Here is a 23,999-nt window from a genome sequence, read left to right on the forward strand (position 1 = left end):
ATTCAGTTATCATGCTAGTTACCCCTTTCCTACATACACATGCACGCTCTATACACAATTCAAATATTTCATTTCAAATAGTAAAAATAACACTATTTATTTCAATTAACATTATTTTCTTTCTACAAAAATTCACACTAAATGGTCAAAATCATGCGATTAATAGCTGAATTGAATTAAATCATAAATTTCCTTAAAAACGGGAGAGCTCTCTGGAGCTTAAAATACATCCAGGAATAGAGAATTAGTTTTGAAAATCAGTGATTAATAACTTAAAGCTGAAAAAAATCCAGAAAATAGTTGATCAAAAATGTTATGTTTTAATTGATGACATAGGAAATCACATCTTGATGATGAGTAACATTTTTGGAAAAGCCCCTAATATCTCAGTTTCCACTTGTCTCTTACTTCCCAAATATTTCATCTCCAAAATACATCCTTTTTAATTATTGTTATAATCTTTAGTCCCCAAATTGATCTCTCCCTGCAATCTCACAGTCTTTCAATTTGCATTTGACCTTCTCATCATAGTCATCTAGAAAAATTACAAAATTTAGTCCTGCCACTATTGCTTTAGTGACTCAACCTCTCCTCACTGTCTGGGGTGAGGTGACGAGGAGTATCTAGGAAACCTAGCTTAATATACCAACACTCTGCTGTCTTGACAAGTCTCTACACCTCCCTGTGACATGCTGTTTGCTGACAGTTCTCATTTTCCATGCAGGTATCAGAAGTGAGGTATGTGTATTTTTATTTTTAAAAAATATTTATTTATTTATTTATTTGAAAGAGACACATAGAGAGAAGGAGAGGCAAATACATCTTCTTTCTGCCAGTTCATTTCCCCAGAACAATGACCAGAGTGGGCCAGGACATAGCCATGAATTAGGAACTTCTTCTGGGTCTTCTATGTGGGTAGCAGGGGTCCAAACACTTGGGTGATCTTCCACTGCTTTTCCCAAGCCATTAGCAGGGAGCTTCATTGGAAGTGGAGCTGCCAGTACATGAACTGGCATCCGAATGGGATGCTGGCAATGTGGGTGGCAGCTTTACCCATTATGCCATAATCCAGGCCATATTTTCAATTTCTAGCATCTAACAAAGTACTTTATAAAAAGCAAGCATTCACGGGCCAGTGTTGTGGCATAACAGGTAAAGATGACAGCTGCAATGCCAGCATCCTGTGTGGGCAGTGGCTCATGTCTTGACTGCTCTACTTCTGATCCAGCTCCCTGCTAATGGCCTGGGAAAAAACACACACAAGATGGCCCAAGTGTTTGGGCCCTTGTCCCCCATGTATGAGACCTTGTAGAAGCTCCTGGATGCTGACTACGTTCTGGCCCAACCCTGACCACTGTGGCCATCTGAGGAATGAACCAGCAGTTGGAAGATTCTCTCTCTCTGTCTCTCCTCTCTCCCTGTTTCTCACCCCACCCCTGTAACCCTGACTTTCAAATAAATAAATCTAAAAAACAAAAAAACAAAAAAACAACAAAGTATTCAATAAATCCTGCTTAGCAAAAGAACAAATGAGTGTTTTTGTTTATTTTTGCTGCTAAAACAGCATATCTGGGATTAGGTAAATTATAAACAAGAAAATTTGTTTTCTCAAAGTTCTGTAAATTGAGAAGTCCAAGATTAAGGTATTATCAAGGTCATTGTCTGAGAAGTTACTATTTCAAAGATGTTTATTGCACATCTCATCCTCAGGAGAGAAGGGGTGCTGTGTGCTCACATGGCAGGAAGAATGGATGTGTAAAAAGGACTCAGATAGTTCTCTCTAACCCTTTTGCAAGGTGTCCGGTGCTCAACAAATCTTCCCAGGCAGACGAATCAACTAATTCACAAGTTATATTGGGATTCTGCTCCCAGGAAAGGTTCCCCGGTCCCAACAGAGTGGGGGCCAGGGAAGTTGCGCATCAGAGGTTGGGAGGGCTCCTTTTATAGATACAGGGTGTGGGGGTTAAAGGTCGAGGCAGGCCTGATCCTCATTTGTTGACCTTTAGCACCCGTGGAGACCTTGACAAGGACTTTTCATCCCCGGAAGTACAGGTAGGGACTCTCCATTCCCAGAAGTATAGGCTTTCTCTTCTTGCAGATTCCAAAGCTACCACCTTTAATATGACATTAATCTTAGGCATATAGGTAGATAATAATAATTTTATTATCTTGAGGATTCAGTTTCTGAGTTTTTGAATGGATTCAACCATTCAAACTATAGCAATGTGTTCCATAGTTAATTAATCAGGCTTTGCTTAGTCCTCAAAATTCTCTGATTGTAGGATTATAAGATCTTCCTTCAGACCCCAGTGGCATAGGTGATTAAAGACAAAATTGACAAATGGGATTACATCAAATTGAGAAGTTTCTTCTCTGCAAAAGAAACACTCAGCAAAGTGAAGAGGCAACCTACAGAATGGGAGAAAGTATTTGAAACTGTACAACTGATAATGGATTAATAACCAGAATATATAAAGAGCTCAAGAAACTCAACAACAACAAAACAAGCAACTCAGTTAAGAAATGAGCAGGCCAGCGCCGTGGCTCAATAGGCTACTCCTCCGCCTTCAGCACCGCACACCAGGTTCTAGTCCTGGTCAGGGCACCGGATTCTGTCCAATTGCTCCTCTTCCAGTCCAGCACCCTGCTGTGGCCCGGGAGTGCAGTGGAGGATGGCCCAAGTCCTTGGGCCCTGCACCCGCATGGGAAACCAGGAGAAGCACCTGGCTCCTGGCTCCGGATCAACGTGGTGCACCGGCTGCAGCAGTCATTGGAGGGTGAACCAATGGTAAAGGAAGACCTTTCTCTCTGTCTCTCTCTCACTATCTAACTCTGCCTGTGGGGGAAAAAAAAAAGAAATGAGCAAAGGACCTAAACAGGCATTTTTCAAGAGGAAATCCAAATGCCCAACAGACACATGAGAAAATACTCAGGATCACTAGCCATCAGGGAAATGCAAATCAAAACCACAATGAGGTTTTACCTCACCCCCATCAGAATGACTTTCATACAGAAAGCAACAAACAACAAATGCTGGTGAGGCTGTGGGGAATAAGGTACCTTAATCCAGGTTTGGTGGGAATGTAAACTGGTGCAACCACTGTGGAAGACAGTACAGAGACACCTGAGAAATCTGAATATAGACTTACCATATGAACCAACCATGTAACTGCTGGGAATTTACCCAAAGGAAATAAAATCAGAATATGAAAGAGTTATCTGTGTTCCTCAGCTCATTGCAGCACAATATCTAAGATATGGAATCAACCCAAATGTTTGTCAACTGAAGACTGGATAAAGAAATCTATAAGGGGCTAGCACTGTGGTGAACAGGGTAAAGCTATAGCCTGTTGTGCCTTCATCCCATATGGGCACTGGTTCAAGTTCTGGCTGTTCCACTTCCAATCCAGCTCTCTGCTATGGCCTGGAAAAGCAGTAGAAGTTGGCCCAGGTCCTTGGGTCCCTGCACCCACGTAGGAGACTCAGAAAGAGCTCCGGGCTCCTGGCTTTGGATTGGCCCAGCTCCGACCATTGTGGCTACTTGGGGAGTGAACCAGCAGATGGAAGACCTCTCTCTCTCTCTCTCTCTGCCTCTGCCTCTCTGTAACTCTGCCTTTCAAATAAATACGTCTTTAAAAAAAAGAAATCTATAGAAGTGAAAGTGATGCTTTGAGATGTTATGACTTTGAACAGCCCTTGTCTCAACTGTTGAGGAGCTTTTTTTTTTTTTTTCATTTATTTATTGAACTCTTTACTTAGTATAGAGTTTATCTTATGTGTAAAAATTTAATTGAAAATAGATCTTAGTAAAAAATAAGAATGGGAATTTGAGAGGTAGGAGGAAGGGTGGGAGTGAAGGTAGGAGGACGGTTACTGTAGTAAGAATCACTATGTTCTTAAAATTGTATTTTTGAAATGAATGAAGTTTGTATACCTGAAATAAAAGTTTTCTGGGGAAAAAAAAAACAAAAGAAACAAACAAACAAAAAATCTAAAGTTTTAAGTTGATCCACTCAAGGTCTTTCATGTCAGTACTCCGTAATATATGAGAAAACATTATCTATCCTTTACTCAACCTGGATACAATATTTCTACTTGAACTATATTGGCTCATGAAACTAAAACAAAATAAACAAAAGAAAATAAAGACAATAAAGGAATCTTAGAATAAATCCCTCAAGAATAAAAAGGTACATCATGCTTTTCTTGTCAATGATTTGAGCTGTCTATCAAAATGTCCCCAAGCCAAACCAGAAAGCTTTAGTAAGAAACTTTGAATGCTAAGCCTGTTATCCATCACATTTTAAATACATTTTTCTGGGATAGATATTTTTCTCGGATGGTAACTTTAATTATCTTTTTGTGTGTGTGTGTGTATACACATTTAGTTTTATTGTAACAAAGCAACTTGTACACTTTTAACATTTAAAACTGACCATCTTTCTTTTCCAGTGAAACAAAAAGAAAATTTAAAAATAAACAGGAACAAAATTACAAAAGAGAATGTCAATTCCAAATAAGATCCTACAGGTTCTGCTGATTCTCCCATCGAGTGGCAGGGCTCAAGTCATCATTAGGAGAGAATGTTATTCTTAAAAGTGTCATCTTAAACTTCAAGGATGTCCGTGAAACATCACAAGTAAACATGCCAAAGGAGAAGCCATGTTGTCAAAATGCCCACTTAACCCACCCAAACATCTCAAACCCACCCTTTGCTGACCTTCTATAACCCCATTTTTTTAAGTTTTTTTTTTCTTTTTTTAAACAATAGAAAGTAGACAGATACATGTTGGTAAATGCTTACTGTCCATATTCACATAGAGACACAGTGTAATCTCTGAGCCCAACATACAGAGATGCACACAGGGGCCTGGCACCCTCCAGCTTCCAGCAGAGCCAGGAGCAGGAGGGTTTCTTTTTCCCGCAGAGCACAGTGGTGTTGATTCCATACAGTTTTTGTCGAGGCAAGGGGGATAAAATTAATTTGGAACAGAAAGGGGTAGAGATTCTTTTCCCATTGTATTCTGCTTCAGGTATTTTCCCCCAATGAGGTGAGAATCATGGTGTAGAGAAAAGAGACCTCAAAAACAGGGAGACTGAGCACAAGAGGGAAAAAGTAAAAAGAAGATGGCAATTTGCTCCCAGGGACTGGAGAAAATTAAAACAAAAAAAAGAATCCATCAGTGTTTTCTATTAGTCATCTTCTCCTTCATCCTCCTCCCCATCTTCCCCTCCATCATCATCTTCATCTTCTTCCCCTTCATCCTCATCGCCTTCTTCACCAATGTCTTCCAATCCTTCTTCTTCATCATCATCATCATCTTCTTCTTCTCCTTCCCCTTCTTCATCATCCATATCAGGAACCAAGTAGTACTGTAATGGATTTGCCCAAATATCATCCTTGATGGCCTCTCCTAACTCATCTGCACCTACATCAGAAACGGTCAGTAAACCAGGTGAAGAAGCTCTCTGGCTCTCTGGCTCCTCCTGCTGCCTCTTCCTGCTGGCTTTGTTTGACTTGAACATTTCGTCAAAGCCTTTCCAGACTTCCATTGGATTTCAGTGGACTTTGAAGATGGATCACCACTCTCATTCAGCTGAAATCCTTTGGAGTCCTTACAGCTTCCTCCTGCCTGGCGCTGCGGCTTGGCGTTTTCTGAAAGTATGGCCCCCAAACGCCCGTCCTCTCTCCTTCCTCAAACGAAGAAGCCAGAGCAGCTCCTGGCCCCAGGTCGGTGGACACATTGGCCTCTCTGGGTTTGTTGATGGGAGAAAAAGAACCAGAAGCAATTGAACATATTGATGCAGTACAAAATGAAATAGACAGACTTAATGAACAAGCCAGTGAGGAGATTTTGAAAGTAGAACAGAAATATAACAAACTCCGCCAACCATTTTTTCAGAAGAGGTCAGAACTGATCGCCAAAATCCCAAATTTTTGGTAACAAAACCATCCGCAAGTGTCTGCACAACTTGGGGAGGAGGATGAAGAGGCGCTGCATTATCTGACCAGAGTGGAAGTGACAGAATTTGAAGATATTAAATCAGGTTACAGAATAGATTTTTATTTTGATGAAAATCCTTACTTTGAAAATAAAGTTCTATCCAAAGAACTTTAATTATCTTTAAAACAGAAGATAAATGAAAATATTAAAGTCAGGATTTCTGGATGTTTACAAAGAACATTTATGTTCAAATGCTAATGGGAAGTTGACTTACATTCTTTATTTCTATTTCTATTTAGAAAAACTGGCAAGTGAGATTTACACCACATGTGGCTTGAATCTTAGTTTTGTGTAGTCTCTTCGTTCCTGCTCTCCATTTTCATTTCTAACTATTTTCCATAGTCCATTTCTCACTGCCTTTCTTTTGCCTGTCTTTTCTGATTTTCTTTTCTCCTTATGCAATATTAGTGAATTCCCCTCTCTTCACTCCAGTTTTCCTAGTGTTTTAATTGAGTATTTTAATTATATCATTAAGAGAAGATTTCAAGAATCTGGTGATTAAATTATATTTTATATAAATGTGAGTGGCTTTTGATTTTGAGCCACCACACTTAATGTAATTACTGATAAACTGGACTTGAAGTCTGCCATTTGGGTCTCTGTTTGTTCTTCTCATTTTATATTATTTTATCTTTCCGTATTATTTTATTTATTTTTCTAGTCTATTAACTTTATAATTATTTATTTAGTAATTTATATTAGTATCATAGAAATTATAACATGCCTCATCAACTAATTAAAATTTATCATGGATTAGTACGTTTATGATTATCTTGACATTTCAAATTGTTCAGTGGCTTCTGCTTCTTAGCTTACTGTTGCTATGTATCCAGTTATATTTATATTTTGAATATCAGCCTATCAGAATTATTGGAATATATGTTCAGTATCTACAAGACATCAGAATTCAGAATTATTGGTATATGTCTTTAATATCCATTTATATTTCCTTAAATATTTATTATTTTTTTCTTGGTTTATCATCCCTTCATACAGAATTATTTTCCTTCTGAAAATCACCCTTTAGCATTTCCTCTCTTGTTAACCTGTGGGAAATAAATTCTCTCAGGTTCTGTTGGAAAGTATTTTTACCTCCATTTAAAATATATATATATATATATATGTATATAATTATTTATTTGAATGGCAGAGGTACAGAGAGAGAGAGAGAGAGAGAGAGATCTTTCATTCCCTGGTTCACTCCACAAATGATGACAAGAGACATGTCTGAGTCAGGCTGAACCCAGGAACCAGGAATTCCATCCAAGTCTCCCATGTCAATAGCAGGAACTCAAGAACTTGGACCTTCTTCTTCTGCCTCATCACATTAGCAGAGAGCTGGATCAGAGTGGAGTAGTCAGGACAAGAGTCAGCACTCTGATATGGGACACGAATGTTTCAAATGCTAATGTAATCTGATATACCATCATGCCTATCCCTTGACTGATATTTTTTAAAAAGATTTTTTTTTTAATTTGAAAGGTAGGTTGAGAGAGAGAGAGCGCTTCCACCTGCTTTTCACTCTCCAAATAGCCTCAACAGCTGGGGCTGGCCCAGGTCAAGCTCAGGAGACTGAAATTCCCTCTGGGTCTTCCATGTGTATAGCAGAGACACAGGTATGTTGGTCATCCTCTGCTGTTTTCCCAGGAAAAAGTACAGGAACTGGAGTGGATCGATATAGGAGCAGCCAAAACTCAAATTGGTATTTTACCAAAAATTTTAAAAATGGTATTTTAATATGGGATGCTGGCATTTCAGATGGTAGCTTAACATCCTGTGCCCCAATGTCCATCCCTTGAATTCCTCTTCTAAAGAATAGTTTCACTTGATTTATAATTATAAGATATAATTTTCATTTTAACTGTTTTTATTCTTTTGGTTTTTCTTTCTTAGAAGTATTTCCTATTTTCAAGAACCGGTCATAGAAGAAGGAGGTACCTTTCTCTGAAGGGAGGAGAGAACTTCCACTTTGACTATGGCCTTGTCTGAATAAGATCGAAGTCGGAGAACTCAAAAGGCTTCCATAGCCTTGGCAACTCATGACAAGAGCCTATGGTGATTACTGACACCATAAACAAGAGTGTCAATTTGTTAAGTCAACAACAGGAGTCACTGTGCACTTACTCCTCATGTAGGATCTCTGTTCTTAATGTGTTGTACAATGTGATTTAATGCTATAACTAGTATTCAAACAGTATTTTTCACTTTGTGTTTCTGTGTGGGTGCAAACAGTTGAAATCTTTACTTAATATATACTAAATTGATCTTCTGTATATAAAGATAATTGAAAATGACTGTTGATGTGAATGGAATGGGAGAGGGAGCGGGAGAGGGGAGGGTTGCAGGTAGGAGGGAAGTTATGGCAGGGGGAAGTCATTGTAATCCATAAGCTGTACTTTGGAAATTTATATCCATTAAATAAAAGTTAAAAAAAGAAGTATTTCCTATTTTCTCAAATCAAGCTTCAGTTTGGCTCTCAATTTATGATGCCATTGATAACTTTTAAGCAGATTCTGGTATTCGAATATGATTTATTCCAAGGTCAGAATGAACAATATACAAATTAGAAGTGTACTGTGAACAGTACAGAGATGAAAATGTAATAACTATGCAGAAGTGAATTGCACACTTATGATACTTTGTCAGTAAATCTGTCTAAATAGTTACATCTCCAATCATTATTAATTAATTCACTTATTCATTTATTTATTCAACATGAAACTTGCCAACGGTCAGACATTTGGTTAGGTATGGGGTTTTACATTTCTTGGGTGTCCATTTAGCCATCTTATAATATTTTCTACCTCAATATGAATTCTAAAATGTATAAATTGTATAAAGAAGAACAATTCTTCCATATAACCTTTGGAAATGTTCACAGAACATGTTCTTTTTGCTTGTTTCTAGTCTGTGATACATGTTTTCAAACTTAAAAATTCTTCAAATACCTAGCAGATAACTAAACACTATGGAGATCACAACATTGCATTGAGGACAAAGTAATCCAATGCATAACAGTGTTATTATTTTAGGATAAAAAGCTTTTTTTTTTTTTTAATCTTCACCTCCCCCCTTCACAGGGAGTTACATGACTCAAATATTTACAACATTTTTTTTTATTTGACAGAGTTAGACAGTGAGAGAGAGAGAGAGAGACAGAGAGTAAGGTCTTCCTTCCATTGGTTCACCCCCAAATGGCCACCACAGCGGGAGCTACACCAATCCGAAGCAGGAGCCAGGTACTTCTTCCTGGTCTCCAATGCAGGTGCAGGCACCCAAGCACTAGGGCCATCCTCCACTGCCCTCCCAGGCCACAGCAGAGAGCTGGACTGGAAGAGGAGCAACCGGGACTAGAACCCAGTGCCCATATGGAATGCCTGTGCCACAAGCGGAGGATTAACCAAGTGAGCCAAGGCGCCGGCCCCTATTTAAAACAATTTTATATTCATTTGATTTTTAAATTTTATTTAATAAATATAAATTTCCAAAGTACAGCTTATGGATTACAGTGGCTTTTTCCCCACCATAACTTCCCTCCCATCCACAACCCTCCCTTCTCCCACTCCCTTTCCCCTTCCATTCACATCAAGATTCATTTTCAATTCTCTTTATATACAGAAGATCAATTTAGTATATATTAAGTAAAGATTTCAACTGTTTGCACCCACACAGAAACACAAAGTATAAAGTACTGTTTAAGTACTAGTTTTAGCATTAATTCACATTGTACAACACATTAAGGACAGAGATCTTACATGGGGAGTAAGTGCACAGTGACTCCTGTTGTTGACTTAACAAATTGGCACTCTTGTTTATGGCATCAGTAATCACTCTAGGCTCTTGTCATAAGCTGCCAAGGCTATTGAAGCCTTCTGAGTGTGCCAACTCCAATCATATTTAGACAAGTTCAGAGTCAAAGTGGAAGTTCTCTCCTCCCTTCAGAGAAAGGTACCTCCTTCTTTGATGGCCCGTTCTTTCCACTGGGATCTCACTCATCACTCATAGAGATCTTTCATTTAGGTTTTTTTTTTTTTTCCCCAGAGTGTCTTGGCTTTCCATGCCTATAATGCTCTCATGGATTCCTCAGCCAGATCCAAATACCTTCAGGGCTGATTCTGAGGCCAGAGTGCTGTTTAGGACATCTGCCATTCTATGAGTCTGCTGTGTATCCTGCTTCCCATGGCTTCCCATGATTGATCGTTCTCTCCTTTTTAATTCTATCAGTTAGTATAAGCAGACACTAGTCTTGTTTATGTGATCTCTTTGACTCTTAGAGCTATCATTATGATCAATTGTGAGCAGAAATTGATCAGTTTGACTAGTGAGATGGCATTGGTACATGCCACCTTGATGGGATTGAATTGGAATCCCCTGGCAGGTTTCTAACTCTACCGTTTGGGGCAAGTCAGCTTGAGCATGTACATCTTATCCCTCTCTTATTCCCATTGTTATATTTAACAGGGATCTTTTCAGTTAAAATTAAACACCTAAGCATAATTGTGTGTTAATTAAAGAGTTCAACCAATAGTATTAAGTAGATAAAAAATTACTAAAAGGGATAAAGTAGTAAATTTTTCCTTGACCGTCAGGACAAGGGCTGATCAAGTCATTGTTTCTCATAGTGCCCAATTCACTTCAACAGGTTTCCTTTTAGGTGCTTAGTTAGTTGTCACTGATCAGGGAGAACATATGATATTTGTGCCTCTGGGACTGGCTTATTTCACTCAGCATGATGTTTCCCAGATTCCTCCATTTTGTTCAAAATGATCGGATTTCATTTTTTTTTTACTGCTGTATAGTATTCATTTGATTTTAAATAGTGAGGCAACACTAGACAAAGGAAGATGTGACATAAAGTACTGCAAAAATTTTATCAAAATCTTATTGTGAATAGCCATTATTTTTTTAAAAAAAAATCTATTTATTTATTTGAACGTTAGTTACAGAGAGAGAAGGAGAGACACACAGAGAGAGAGGTATTCCATCCACTGGTTCACTCTCAGAGGGTCACAAAGAGAATTCCTGAATCCAGGAACTTCATTTGGGTCTTCCACGTGGGTGCAAGGCCCTAAATACTTGGGATATATTCAACTGCCTTTATCAGATCCTTAGCATGTAACTGGATGAGAAGTGGAGCAGCTGGGACACATACTGGTGCCCATAGGTGATGCTAACATTGCAGGGAGCAACTTAACCCGCTATGCCATGCTGGCCCCATTATTATCTTTTGTTATAATCCTATTTCTATTTCCTCATTACTAAAAGTCATGTTCTCTACAAAGCTGTATGATTTACTATCTCATCTTCCCGTGTATGCTGAGATATCACCTTATCAATGGGCTTTTCTTTACCACCATATCTGAAATAGCCAAAGTGGCACTCCTTTTCCTCCTTCCCTGCCTTATTCTTATCAACAATATATTGCAGCTGGTATACTGTATTTATTGTAAGTTGTTTGTTTCCCCCCACTTTACATGTCCCATGAGATCAGCTGTGCCTATGTCTTTGTTCAAGTCTCCTTGTCTAGTGATAGGCTGTGCCTTGCATTGGCACTCAATATATATGTGTAAGAAGATGGAATCATTAGACATATATTTTAATGAATTTTCCATGACATAATCTAATTCTGTTTAACCTGTAAACTCCTTACATAAGACAGGGATGAAGTCATATTTTAGATGTGGTTTTCCAAAACCTTAACACATAGCCTTCAATAAAGCTCAGTAAAGGTTTATAAATTGATTAAGTGACTGATAAGATAAAAGCCAATGTTAAATTATCAAGTCATAGATTAACTTCAAGGCCATGAGATCACAAAGCTGAAAGCATCTAACTGCTGAATTTGAAGTTGTCTTTTGTCAGTAAATCAATAAATTTCAAAATATTTTCCTTCATTCAAATCCCATTGTATCTACAAGGTATAAATTTACCTTTGGCATGATGAAAGGGAAGAAAGACAATAAATTATGAGCATGTATTACACAGTGTCTGGGCATAATAAAGACTCAATAACTGCTACATGCAGTGTATGGGCTTTAAAAAATATGTAAAAAATAGCCATTATTTTATAATGCTTGTAACTGATGAAAGATTTCTGGATATCTAAATTCCATCCTGACTCATATATTTGCAGTAACTTGTGAGTTATTAGAAAATGCAGAGTTCACCTCTGACTATGGAGGAAAAGTATGTTTTGCAAATGAATGGAAAATAATTATAAAATGTCATCAGAGTAATAGCTTCTGATTTGCCTAATAATTCCTAATGTTGGCTTTTATGGCTCACACCCATTGAGATATCTATGATAAGGAAAAATTGTAAAAGGTTTGTGCTTTATTTGTTCTTTTTCTTGATATTTTCCTTATGCATATATTTGAGCCACTGTATGAACAGACAATTTGACTTTATTTTCCCAATCTCTTAACTACTGCTACTCCCTCTCCAATAACTTAATGGTGTACGTGTGTGTGTATGTGTTTGTGTGTGTATGTATAGGGGAAGAATTACACTGATTCTTCTTAAATTATAAAATACTATTATTTTACATGATTTTCATATTATCTTTCCTATGAATCTCTTTCCCTCCTCTAAATCTGTTTGAACTTGAATAAAAAGCAAAGAAAACCTACACTGATGCAGAAACATCTTGATGTATGTAATACCACAAATCTTTATATCCAAATTTATCTATATCGCATTGAAATGAATATTTAATATGTCATCACTCAATGCAGATCTTTTCTAACATCCACTGGAACAGAAGCAAACAATAGGTTGTCATCTTTATGCGTGAACTACATGGGTTCAGGCTTCCAAGTTACCAAACTGCATTCTTCATTTCTTATGTTTGTAATGTAAACATTAGAACTGTCTTCACAAATATTGGTACATGTATCCCATTAAGTTACATATTTATTTGGCACATGTTAAATACTGGTCACTGTGTTAGGCAGAATGTGGACTTTAGAAAGTGCTCAGTCTGACTTCTGTTCTGCAGGAACCTAACACTAATTCCATCCTTTATATTATAGAAAGTATATTGGAAATGTTTGTTTAAATAGTAGCAATCTACCATATGAAAAGTAATCTATGATTAATGCACTTTATATATATAAAAAAAAAACAGGGAACATGAAGATTTTGTTGTAAGATAGAATGTGGGGGGTGAGTATTCTGGTATAGGGAGATAAGAGACAGCTCACAAGGTCCACATCCAACATGGGGAGTGCTGGTTCAAGTGTCAGTCATTCCATTTCTGATACAGGTCCCTGCTAATGTGCCTCGGAAGTAGCAGATGATGGCTCAAATACTTGAGTGCCTTCCTCCCATGTGGGAGATTTTGGGGAAGTTCTTGGCTCTGGGTTTTGACCTGGTCCATTCACAGCTATTATGGCTATTTAGAGAATTGATCAGCAGACAGAAAACCTCTGTCTCTGTCCCTGTCTCTCTGTCATTTTTTTGGGAACAAAGCTTCTGTCAATGCATTCTCAGTTGAGAACTTCTTTCTCCTGACACAGAGTGCAGCAACGGAATGTGGGTACAACTCCTGCCAAAGCATTCTCAGTTGAAGACACACGCTTCCTGGCCCTAGGGTGTGGCAGTAGAAACTGATTAGAGATAAGGAACTGATTAGACATAATAAATGACCTATTATCAATAAGAGCATTGAGTTCTCTGGCTCCTACAAGGACATGAAGCTATTTTCCCAGGCTTACTTTTCTAGTAAAACAAGTCACAAAGCATGACAATCATGTTCTAAGGATTATCAAGTAATGTACAAGTAATGTTAGAGTACAAACTTGCACAGTACAAATGGCCAATGTAATCCTTCCAATAAAAGAGCACACTGGGAACTAGCCAGCACCATTCTTCAGAGAAAGAGTTCCTGTGTCCTGTCTCTCTTTCTGCTTGCACCACACCACCAACCATCTTTCTCTCTCTCTCCCTTTCTCCCACTCCTCTCTCTTTCTTCCACTGTATCTCTGTTACTCTGCCTTTCAAATATATAATATATAATGTAAAATGGGGCCAAGGGCAGGTTTTTGACACAGACATTGGATGCCACTTGGGATACCTACAGCCCATAGCAGATTGCATAGGTTCAAATCCCAGATGTACTTCAAATTCTAGCTTCCTGCTAGTGAGTATCCTGGGGAAACATGGGTAATGACTCAAGTACTTGGGTGGCCACCCGTATGGGACATCTTAATTGAGTTCCTGCACTCATCTGCCATCTAAGAAGTGAGCAGTAGATGGGAGTGTGCTCTCTCTCTCTCTCTCTCTCTCTCTCTCTCTATCAAAAAGAATGAGCTAAATAGCTAAAACAATCTTGTACAACAAAAACAAAGCCGGAGGCATCACAATACCAGATTTCAGGACAAACTACAGGGCCATTGTAATCAAAACAGCATGGTACTGGTACAGAAACAGATGGATAGACCAATGGAACAGAATAGAAACACCAGAAATCAATCCAAACATCTACAGCCAACTTATATTTGATCAAGGATCCCCAATTCCTGGAGTAAGGACAGTCCATTCAATAAATGGTGCTGGGAAAATTGGAACTCCACATGCAGAAACATGAAGCAAGACCCCTACCTTTCACCTTACACAAAAATTCACTCAACATGGATTAAAGACCTAAATCTATCACCTGACACCATCAAATTATTAGAGAACATTGGAGAAACCCTGCAAGATATAGGCACTGGCAAAGACTTCTTGGAAAAGACTCCGGAAGCACAGGCAGTCAAAGCCAAAATTAACAATTGGGTTTGCATCACATTGAGAATTTTCTGTACTGCAAAAGAAACAATCAGGTAAGTGAAGAGGCAAATGACAGAATGGGAAAAATATTTGCAAACTATGCAACAGATAAAGGGTTGATAACCAGAATCTACAAAGAGATCAAGAAACTCCACAACAAAACAAACAACCCACTTAAGAGATGGGTCAAGGACCTCATATACATTTTTCTAAAGAGGAAATCCAAATGGCCAACAGACACATGAAAAAATGTTCAGGATCACTAGCCATCAGGGAAATGCAAATCAAAACCACAATGAGGTCTCACCTCACCCTGGTTAGAATGGCTCACATTCAGAAATCTACCAACAATAGATGCTGGCGAGGATGTGGGGAAAAAGGGACACTAACCCACTGTTGGTGGGAATGCAAACTGGTAAAGCCACTATGGAAGTCAGTCTAGAGATTCTTCAGAAACCTGATTTAATATACGTTAAGCAAACATAAATCATGTATGAATATCATCATATATATAATAATATATTTTGGTTGCAATTTTCAATTTCTCCTTGGTAACATTTTTCTACATTTTCTTTCTTTTTTTCCTTTTCCATCTTATTTCTCATCTCTCCCATAAAGTAGCATGTTTGATTAGATTGAATTCTGGTTCCATTTTTAAATACTGCTTATATCTGGAATAACCAACTCTTTGTGAGAGGTCTGTATGAAGGTTGACTTGGTTCATACTCCCATAGAAGCAGAACTTCACCTTGTGATCTAGTTATTTTAAGTGTATCTCTTTTACCTGTTTTGTCTCCTCAGCAAACTGTAAAGGGCAGGATTGGTGTACATGCAGTATTTCCTCTTCATGCTTCTACATTGATGGTCTGCTTTCTGGAAACTTTCTAGCTTAGTTCTGGCTTATGTGCCTGTCTAGACTTGCTGAATGGAGTCTTTGCTACAGATATTACCTTGGACTACGTTGTTAGAGACAATGCATTGTGGTTTGTTCCACAAGATGTACTGTTCACACTGGGATACTGTACAATTCTGACCTTATGACAGCTTTAGCCATGAGCTCCTTGATTTGTCTCTGCTAAATTTAGCCCCCTTCCATATGTCTTAGATTTGGTCTTGTGTGGGTATGAGAGTATTTGTTGAAGATAGATTTGTTTTTCAGTCACTGATTGTGTTTATTGATTTTTTTTAGGAAATCCCTGGAAAATGAGATGAAAAATTACTTTCCTCTATGAATTTCATTTTAAAAGTTGAACAATGAGAATAAGTTTACATTGTGAATATGACTAAATGTTTTACGTAGAAAAATTTATTTTCCTTTTGAAAACGCAAATGGAGGTTATCAAGGGAGAGTTTCCATTTTCAATAATTTATGTGGTATTTTTTACCCATTAGTTGCAGTTTATACATTCTGAGTTTCAAATATTTGATGATTTAAAAACACTTGTTCAAAAAAGTTTATATGGGGGCTGGCACTGTGGTGCAGCATGTTAAGCTGCTGCTTGAGATCTGACATCCTTTATTTGTGCTGGTTTGAGTCCTAGTTGCACCACTTCTGATTCAGTTCTCTGCTAATGTACCTGAGAAAGCAGCAGAAGATGGTTCACATACTTGGGCCACCAACTGGGGCGATCCAAAGGAACTTCCTGTCTCTTGGCTTCGGACTGGCTCAGCCTTGGCCATTGCGGCCATTTGGCAAGTGAATCAGGGGATGGATAATCTCTCTTTCTCTCTCTGTCTCTCCCTCTCTCTGTGACTCTGACTTTCAAACAAATAAGTAAATGTTAATAAAAAAGTGAATATAGATAAAGTAATACTATTTTTTTAAAAAAAAGATTATTTGAAAGAGTAGAGGGATGGAGAGAGAGAGAGAGAGAGAGAGAGAGAGAGAGAGAGAAATCTTCCATCTACTCATCAACTCCTCAGATGGCCACAACAGCTAACTCTGGCCACGCCATACCTAGGAGCCTGGATCATCTTCCATTGCTTTCCCAGGTTCATCAGCAGGAAGCTGGATTAGAAACAGAACAGCTGGGACTGGAACTGGCATGGCAATATAGGATGCCTATTCAAGCTATCACCAGTTCCCAAATAGTCCTCTTAGAAACAGTAAATTACAAATTGTTGAAATGTCAAATATAGGGCTTGATTTCTGCAGATTACTGATTTTAATATTATCTTGTAAATACATTAATTGTCTTTTTTAATATCATAATAGATGTATGTACTTATTTCCAAAACAATTCTTTGCAGAAATTCTGGCTGTTGATCCTTTCAGGACTTAATATTATTTTTCCTGAAGACTAATGTTTTAATCTTTTCTATGTTTAATTATTACAGTATTTAATATTAGTGTATCACCTGTATTCCTTAGTTTAATTCCTATTCCCTGTGTTTTCTTTTAAAAACATCCACGTGGAGGCCAGAATTATGGTGCATCATGTTAAGCCACCACATGTGACCCAGGCATTCCATATCAGAGCACCAGCCATGACCATCACCATCATTTGGGGAGACAACTAACTGATGGAAGATCTTTCTGTATCTGTCTCTGTCTCTATCTGTCACTCCTTCACATAAGTAACATAAGACTGCGGCAGATCCAATAGAGAGAGTAAGCTGCCACATGCTACATGAGCTTCTAGGACATGGAACTGTAATGCACTCAAGGGCATCATTCTCTTCTGTTCACCATAATCATCAGAGTGGACTTACGAGAAACTAGATTTGGAAGGGATGTTGGCCCTGGAGAAGACAGGACCGATACACTGGTATGAAGGAGCTGACTAGCAGGGCAGCTATTGTAGTGATAAAACCCCACACAGGAAAGCAGAGGCTTGGGTGGATGCATAGCCGAGGGGTTTCCTTTCTGTCTGAGGAGGTGATTGAGTGACAAACTGAACTTTGTTTGGGGCCTGCATGTGTCATGATTTGCTAGTCTTTTCAGGAGAGAACAGCATAATTATATATTTTCTCTCCAATTTGTCCTCTATATTTCATTCCTTAATTACTTCTTCTCATTTAACTAATTAAGTCATTATGTTATTAATTTAACAACTGGGCACCTATTCTATACCAAGCATCACATTAAATGCATAATCCTGAGAAGTTCAGCTCCTGGTCTGTTTGAAAGAAATACTTGGAAATAAATAGACTGGATTTTTAAGTGCTCTAGCAAATGTGTGTGATGGTTCTTCAAAATGTTCATGGAAATATTGAATTAAAAGAGAATGAGATTTTTCCATGGAGTTTAAAAACTGCTCTTGGATGCACATACCTCATTATAAATTACCTAGAGTGGTGCTAACTGATGTTTTGGCTCCATGTAAAGACTACCCAGAAGCACAGAATCTGAGTTACAGCAGCAACAAAGCCAACCTGTTATTGCCTTGGAGGCATGAGGCTTTCCCTCTGTGCAAGGTCAGAATCACAGCCTACCTGCTGCTAAAGTGGCCACAAGCATTTTTGTACACCTGTCCAAGCAACATAGGAATCAGCCTACTAGTGTGAGAATAAGAAATCGTGGTCGTTTTGTTAAAACAAGAATGAACAGACTTGTCTTAATTTTTATTCTGATGTGATAGGATTGGTGATGCAGAAGCAGGAACAGGACAATGAACAAAACCAAAAAGTAAACTGTATATTGGGAGTGTGTAAATTGTCAGGGTGAATCTTCTTAATACATACAGTGATTCATAAAACAGAAGTTAACTGGCACCTTAACCCTAATAAATACACAAGAAGATTAAAAACATTAATGAAAATGAAATATGAACAATCAATAACTGTGAGACATAAAAATGTGATGACTAACTGAAAATGCAGTTTTAAAAATGAGAAAATTTGAACATATTAATTGTAAATATATTTTAAACCTGGATTACCCAGCATGGTGAGAAATACTTCTATCCTTTGTACTTAAAATTACATATTGACACAATCCAAAAAGATATTTAAATGGTTTCATAGAGGCAGAAAAGAAATTAAGTAGACCATGTTTTTGAAATGGTTTTATCAGAATCTGCTTCATATGAAAACTAGAGCTCTTTTAAGTTATAAAATTTATTGTTAGTACTATCACATAGGAACTGTTAAAATACATTTTTAATGATGATAGCAGATAAAAATATCTAAGCAAGGAAAGGCTACAAAAGTGTATATTAGTAACTATGCAAATATTACAATAAAATTATTTGTTAAAAGGAAATGTGATAACACATTCATAGTAGATTTTGGTGACCATCAAATCTGAGTGATGTCTTTGATATGTTTTGGTTTTGTTGTTTTAAAAGGAATTTTAAAACCTATCAACATAAACACATGTGTTTACAGCTTACCTAATTGTGTTTGTATTGGTCCATTTTAGATAAATCAGGATTTTCACTAAATAATATTGGATCCTTCAGTGACTGCCCTTGTGATTTTATGTTGTTCCGTAGCGCTTTTATGTTGTTCCGTAGTGCAGAAAATGTAATGTAAACGACATGGAATGCTGCCTGCAGAGGCAATGGAGAATTCTGGACTAAAATATACCTAGTAGCCTGAGTTTTCCTCCATATATATATTTTTTCTTTATTCCAGCTTTATTTACGCTGAATTGACAAAAATTATATATATTCAAGATATACAACATGATGATTTGATACATATACGCACTGTGAAATGTATCAGAAACTCCTGTACCCTCATATTCATTTCAGTGTTATTCATAATATTAATGAATATAAATTTCCAGTGTACAGCTTATGGATTACAATGGCTTCCCCCTCCCATAACTTCCCTCCCACTCACAACCCTCCCCTCTCCCGCTCCTTCTCCCCTTCCATTTACATCAAGATTCATTTTCAATTCTCTTTATATACAGAAGATCAATTTAGTATAAAGATTTCAACAGTTTGCACCCACATAGAAACACAAAGTGAAACATACTGTTGGAGTACTAGTTATAGCATTAAATCACAATGTACAGCACATGAAGGACAGAGATCCCACATGAGGAGCAAGTGCACAGTGGCTCCTGTTGTTGACCCAACAAATTGACACTCTAGTTTATGGCGCCAGTAACCACCCTAGGCTGTCGTCATGAGTTGCCAAGGCTATGGAAGCCTTCCAAGTTTGCCGACTCTGCTCATATTTAGACAAGGTCATAAAAGACAGAGGATAGTAACCAATGATCCTAAGAGTGGCATGTACCAGGTTTGAACAATTATACAGCATTAAGTGGGGAAGAGGACCATCAGTACACACAGGTTGGGAGTAGAGCCACTGGTGGTAGAGTAGAGGTTATGATTACAAAGGAATGAGGCCCAAGTGCGCTAGACAGGGTCTAGAACAAAGGACAGAGTCATTATTAGAGGAGCTAAGAAAGGTGGTGTCTAAGCTACAGATAATATATATTAAGAATGAAGTTCCTCCTTAGGTTGGATGTAACAATTTCAAGTTTAAAACAACTGGATTCATGGCAGATTTTAACATATGATGCTGTCTCTGTGGCTTTGTAAGCCAATTATTTTAGATTTACTCTGAATGCCTGTAAAATCTGGAGGCCATTCTGCTTTAAACTTAATTTCATGAATGATTCTTCTGATTTCTGCTAATACATGTGTTTTCCCATTGATGACATCATCAGTTTTCTCAGTCTTTCCTTCTCTCCTTCCTTATCTCCTCCCTTTTAATAGTAAGCTTTTTTGAAAGTCAATAAAACTTTGAAAGATGAATTAAAAATCATGCTTACCCTAAATAATATGCCTAGAGTTGGATCTATTCAAAAGGTACAATGACCCATCCCAGGTAACAGGGAGCTCTGAGCATGTGGAACTGCTCATTGCCCAGAGACCCTGGTACACACTGCATCCTCGGTGCACTCCCTCAGTCTCAGCACACAGCCCCGCCTCCCGCCCCAACCTCACCCCTCAAAAAAGTTACTAATGATGTTACTCACATCTGCTAAATTTCTGAAATGGTTCTTTTAACACTAATATTAGACAAGTTATATGCCCAGAAGCTTTATTGGAGACCCAGCCATGTCCTTTAAATTATTATAGACCACAATACCTGCACATTCAGGTTTTTGTGAAGTTCATCAAACAAAGAGTTGTCATTGTCCTATTTGCTGAAAACACGTCTGATGCACAGATAGCAGTTGCAACTTAATTAAAACACAGCTGCACATTATTTTTGTTTGCTTACAGTTTATTTTGTCAAATGAAATGAATATTTTGAGTGCGATGTCCTTGAGAAATATTGCATTTTTACCACGCAGCCAAAAGGCATCATTTGATGAAATCATTTGATCTTACATCACAAAAAGAAACAAAAGATGAAAGCCTCTAAGTAGCTGTGTTCATTCTCTAAAAGTGAATCAAACTCTTGTGCTGAAAAATCTCCAATAAACTTTTGCTATGGAGCTTGCCCTTAGTGCATGGCTCTTCTATTCTGTTTACCAGGTCCTTGCAATGCCGGAGCACAAGGAATGTTTCCTCATTCACATCCTCTTCTAGAACTTGAGAGAAATGGTGCAAAAATTACAACAATCACAATGAGAAAGATAATTTTAATATCTTGTCAACTTTTTCCTAAAACAGGCTGGATGCTTTAGGTCATGTGCACAAAATCTTAGGGGAATGGGAGCCTCAAAAAAAAAAAAAAAAAGAACTGAAATCGTTCCCAACATGGAAGATGTGGGCATCTGCTTGAGAAGCTACCTCTGTTTCCTGGCTCCTCTGTATTTACATAGCTTAAGTGAACACAGAGAGAGGCTCTGATGTCAAAGGGCATTTCTTTTATTCAGTATTTCAACCATGGGAAAACAGACAAAAAGACAGCTAAATTCAGTGTCCAGAGCAGGAGGTGCATTCTCATTTGCTTCCTTTTGCTTGCAGTGAGATGCCGAATATATCAGTACTAGCTTTTGCATTCATCAAATATTGTGTGAAGCTCAGCTAATCATTGGTGCAGTTTAATGGAATAAAGCTGTTGGGCTCAAGTTATAGCAACTAATGATGTTATTGCAAAAACAGGTACTTATTCAAAATAGTAGGTAATCAGGTAGTACAACAGTTTTTAATGAGATGTTATCTGATTCATCCCAGGCAAGGATAGGTGTGAGTTAAGCTGTCTCCTTCAGCGTTGGCATCCATATGGACCCTGGTTTAAGTCCCAGCTGCTCCACTTCCCATCCAGCTCCCTGCTGATGTGCCTGGGAAAGCAGCAGAGGATGATTTATGTCCTTGGACCTGTGCATTCATGTGGGAGAAAGATACAGAGGAAGTTCCTGTCTCCTGGCTTCAGCCTGGCCAGCCCCGGCTTTGCTGGATTAGGAGAGTGAACCAGCAGATTGAGGATCTTACCCCACCCACCATGTAACTCTGCTTTTGAAATAAAGTAAAATAAATCTTTTAAAAAGTTATCTTCTTTCATGATGGTAAATTATCTCTTTCTCTGTTAGATAACAAAGCACCATTTAAATAGCTATGTACCTGTTAATTAGCTTAATTTAGCTATTCTACAATGGATACGTATACTTTCAAACATCATGTTGTACACAACAAATGCAATTTTATCTCTCAATTTTTTTTAAAAAAAAGAAGAAAAAAAAAGAAAGAAAAAAAGAAAATCCCATCCTGGCACTGGTTCCTGAATCAAGCTGAGAAGGAAGAATAAATGTGATTGTTTGCACTGTGATAAAAGGCAAGCTGGCACAGAACTTAGTGATAGAATGGTAGGAAAAGGACAATGCACTCTACCCCTTACCATCAGGATGAATAAACAGACCACAGACTAAGTGCTTTGCTCGAGGCCATTGAAAAAGTTAGGATGAACTAACATTCTGCTGTTCACATTGTAAAGAATCTTGCATTTATAGAATTCTAGGCTTTTAATTTTTTGCATAACTGAATACAAATTTTGTCATGGAATAATGTTGGAAGGCTCCATTACAGAGCAAAGGCATGCCACTGAGCCTAGACTGTAGTGATATTGACATGAGGAGACTGTGGGTCTGACATGAAGGTTCACATTCTGACCCTAAGTCCCTTAATTCCATGAAACGAATTTGCTATTGTTTGAATATGTCTCCCAAAACTTCATCAGTTGGAAACTTAATCTTCAAATTCATTTGTGAATTGTATTTGGAGATGGGGCCTTTGGAAAGTAATTAGGTTTAGGTGAGGTTTTAAGGATGGCACCTCTGATGGCATTAGTGGCTTTCTAATTAGAGTAAGAAAGAACAGAGCCAGACCATCCATCTGTCTTGCTTGTGATGCCCTCTGTAATGTTATCATGCATTAAGAAGACCCTCATCAAAGGCTAAACTGATGCTGGAGTTATGTTCTTGGACTTCCCACTCTCCATAATTATAAGCCAAATAATCTATAATTACGTGGTCTCAGATATTTGGTTACAAAAACAGATATCGACAAAGATAATATTCTATTATTTACTTCAAATGAATTAAATGAATGTAAATATTACCATATATCTAAAACTTACATCTTGGTTTGTTGATTTTACAGCTATATTGCATGTATATATTTATAGCAATGTGCATATAAGCAGATATTAAAACACCATTAATAATTCTTTATTTTTAATTTTGTATACTTAGACTTGAAATATAACAAAATGACCAAAGAAGCATTCAAGTTTCAATATAATCACTTGAATCTGAAAAATGAAAGTAAATATAAATTATTTTTCAATAGTTAAAATTACCTTATTATGCTTTCTTAATTACTGCATTAGAGTAAAAGTCCTGTCTCATTTTGTATTATGAAGATTTCAACAAAGATACAATAATTGTGTTTTTCACCCAAAGAAATAGATATCTCCCATATTCTGGTAAAAGACTGAAGCAATGGAATTGTGAGTAACTTCCTACTTGATTTACTAAACTAACATCAATGACATTATGCTTTTTTTCTTTTATAAGATTTATTGATTTGAGGTGCTAGCATTGTGGCATAGTGGGTAAAGCTGCCACCTGCGAAGTCAGCATCCCATATTGGCTCTGGTTCATGTCCAAGCTGCTGCACTTCTTGTCCAGCTCCCTGTTAATACACCTGGGAACAGAGCAGAAGATGGGCCAAATGCTTGGTTCTCTCACATCCACGTGGGAGGCCTGGATTTAGCTCCTGGATCTTGGCTTCTGTCTGGCCCAGTGCTGGCTGTTGCGCCCATCTGGGGTGTGATCCAGTGGCTGGAAGATCTCTGTCCTCCATCTTTCTCTCT

General features: G+C 37.8%; 1 pseudogene; it reads right to left on the reverse strand.

The window, feature by feature from the left end:
- Positions 1-5,193: 5,193 nt before the first annotated feature.
- LOC133770986 (protein SET-like) overlaps positions 5,194-23,999 on the reverse strand; it is a 37,109-nt pseudogene continuing 18,303 nt past the window's right edge.

The sequence above is a fragment of the Lepus europaeus genome, chromosome 12, assembly GCF_033115175.1.
Source record: "Lepus europaeus isolate LE1 chromosome 12, mLepTim1.pri, whole genome shotgun sequence".
NCBI classification, from domain to species: Eukaryota; Metazoa; Chordata; class Mammalia; order Lagomorpha; family Leporidae; genus Lepus; species Lepus europaeus.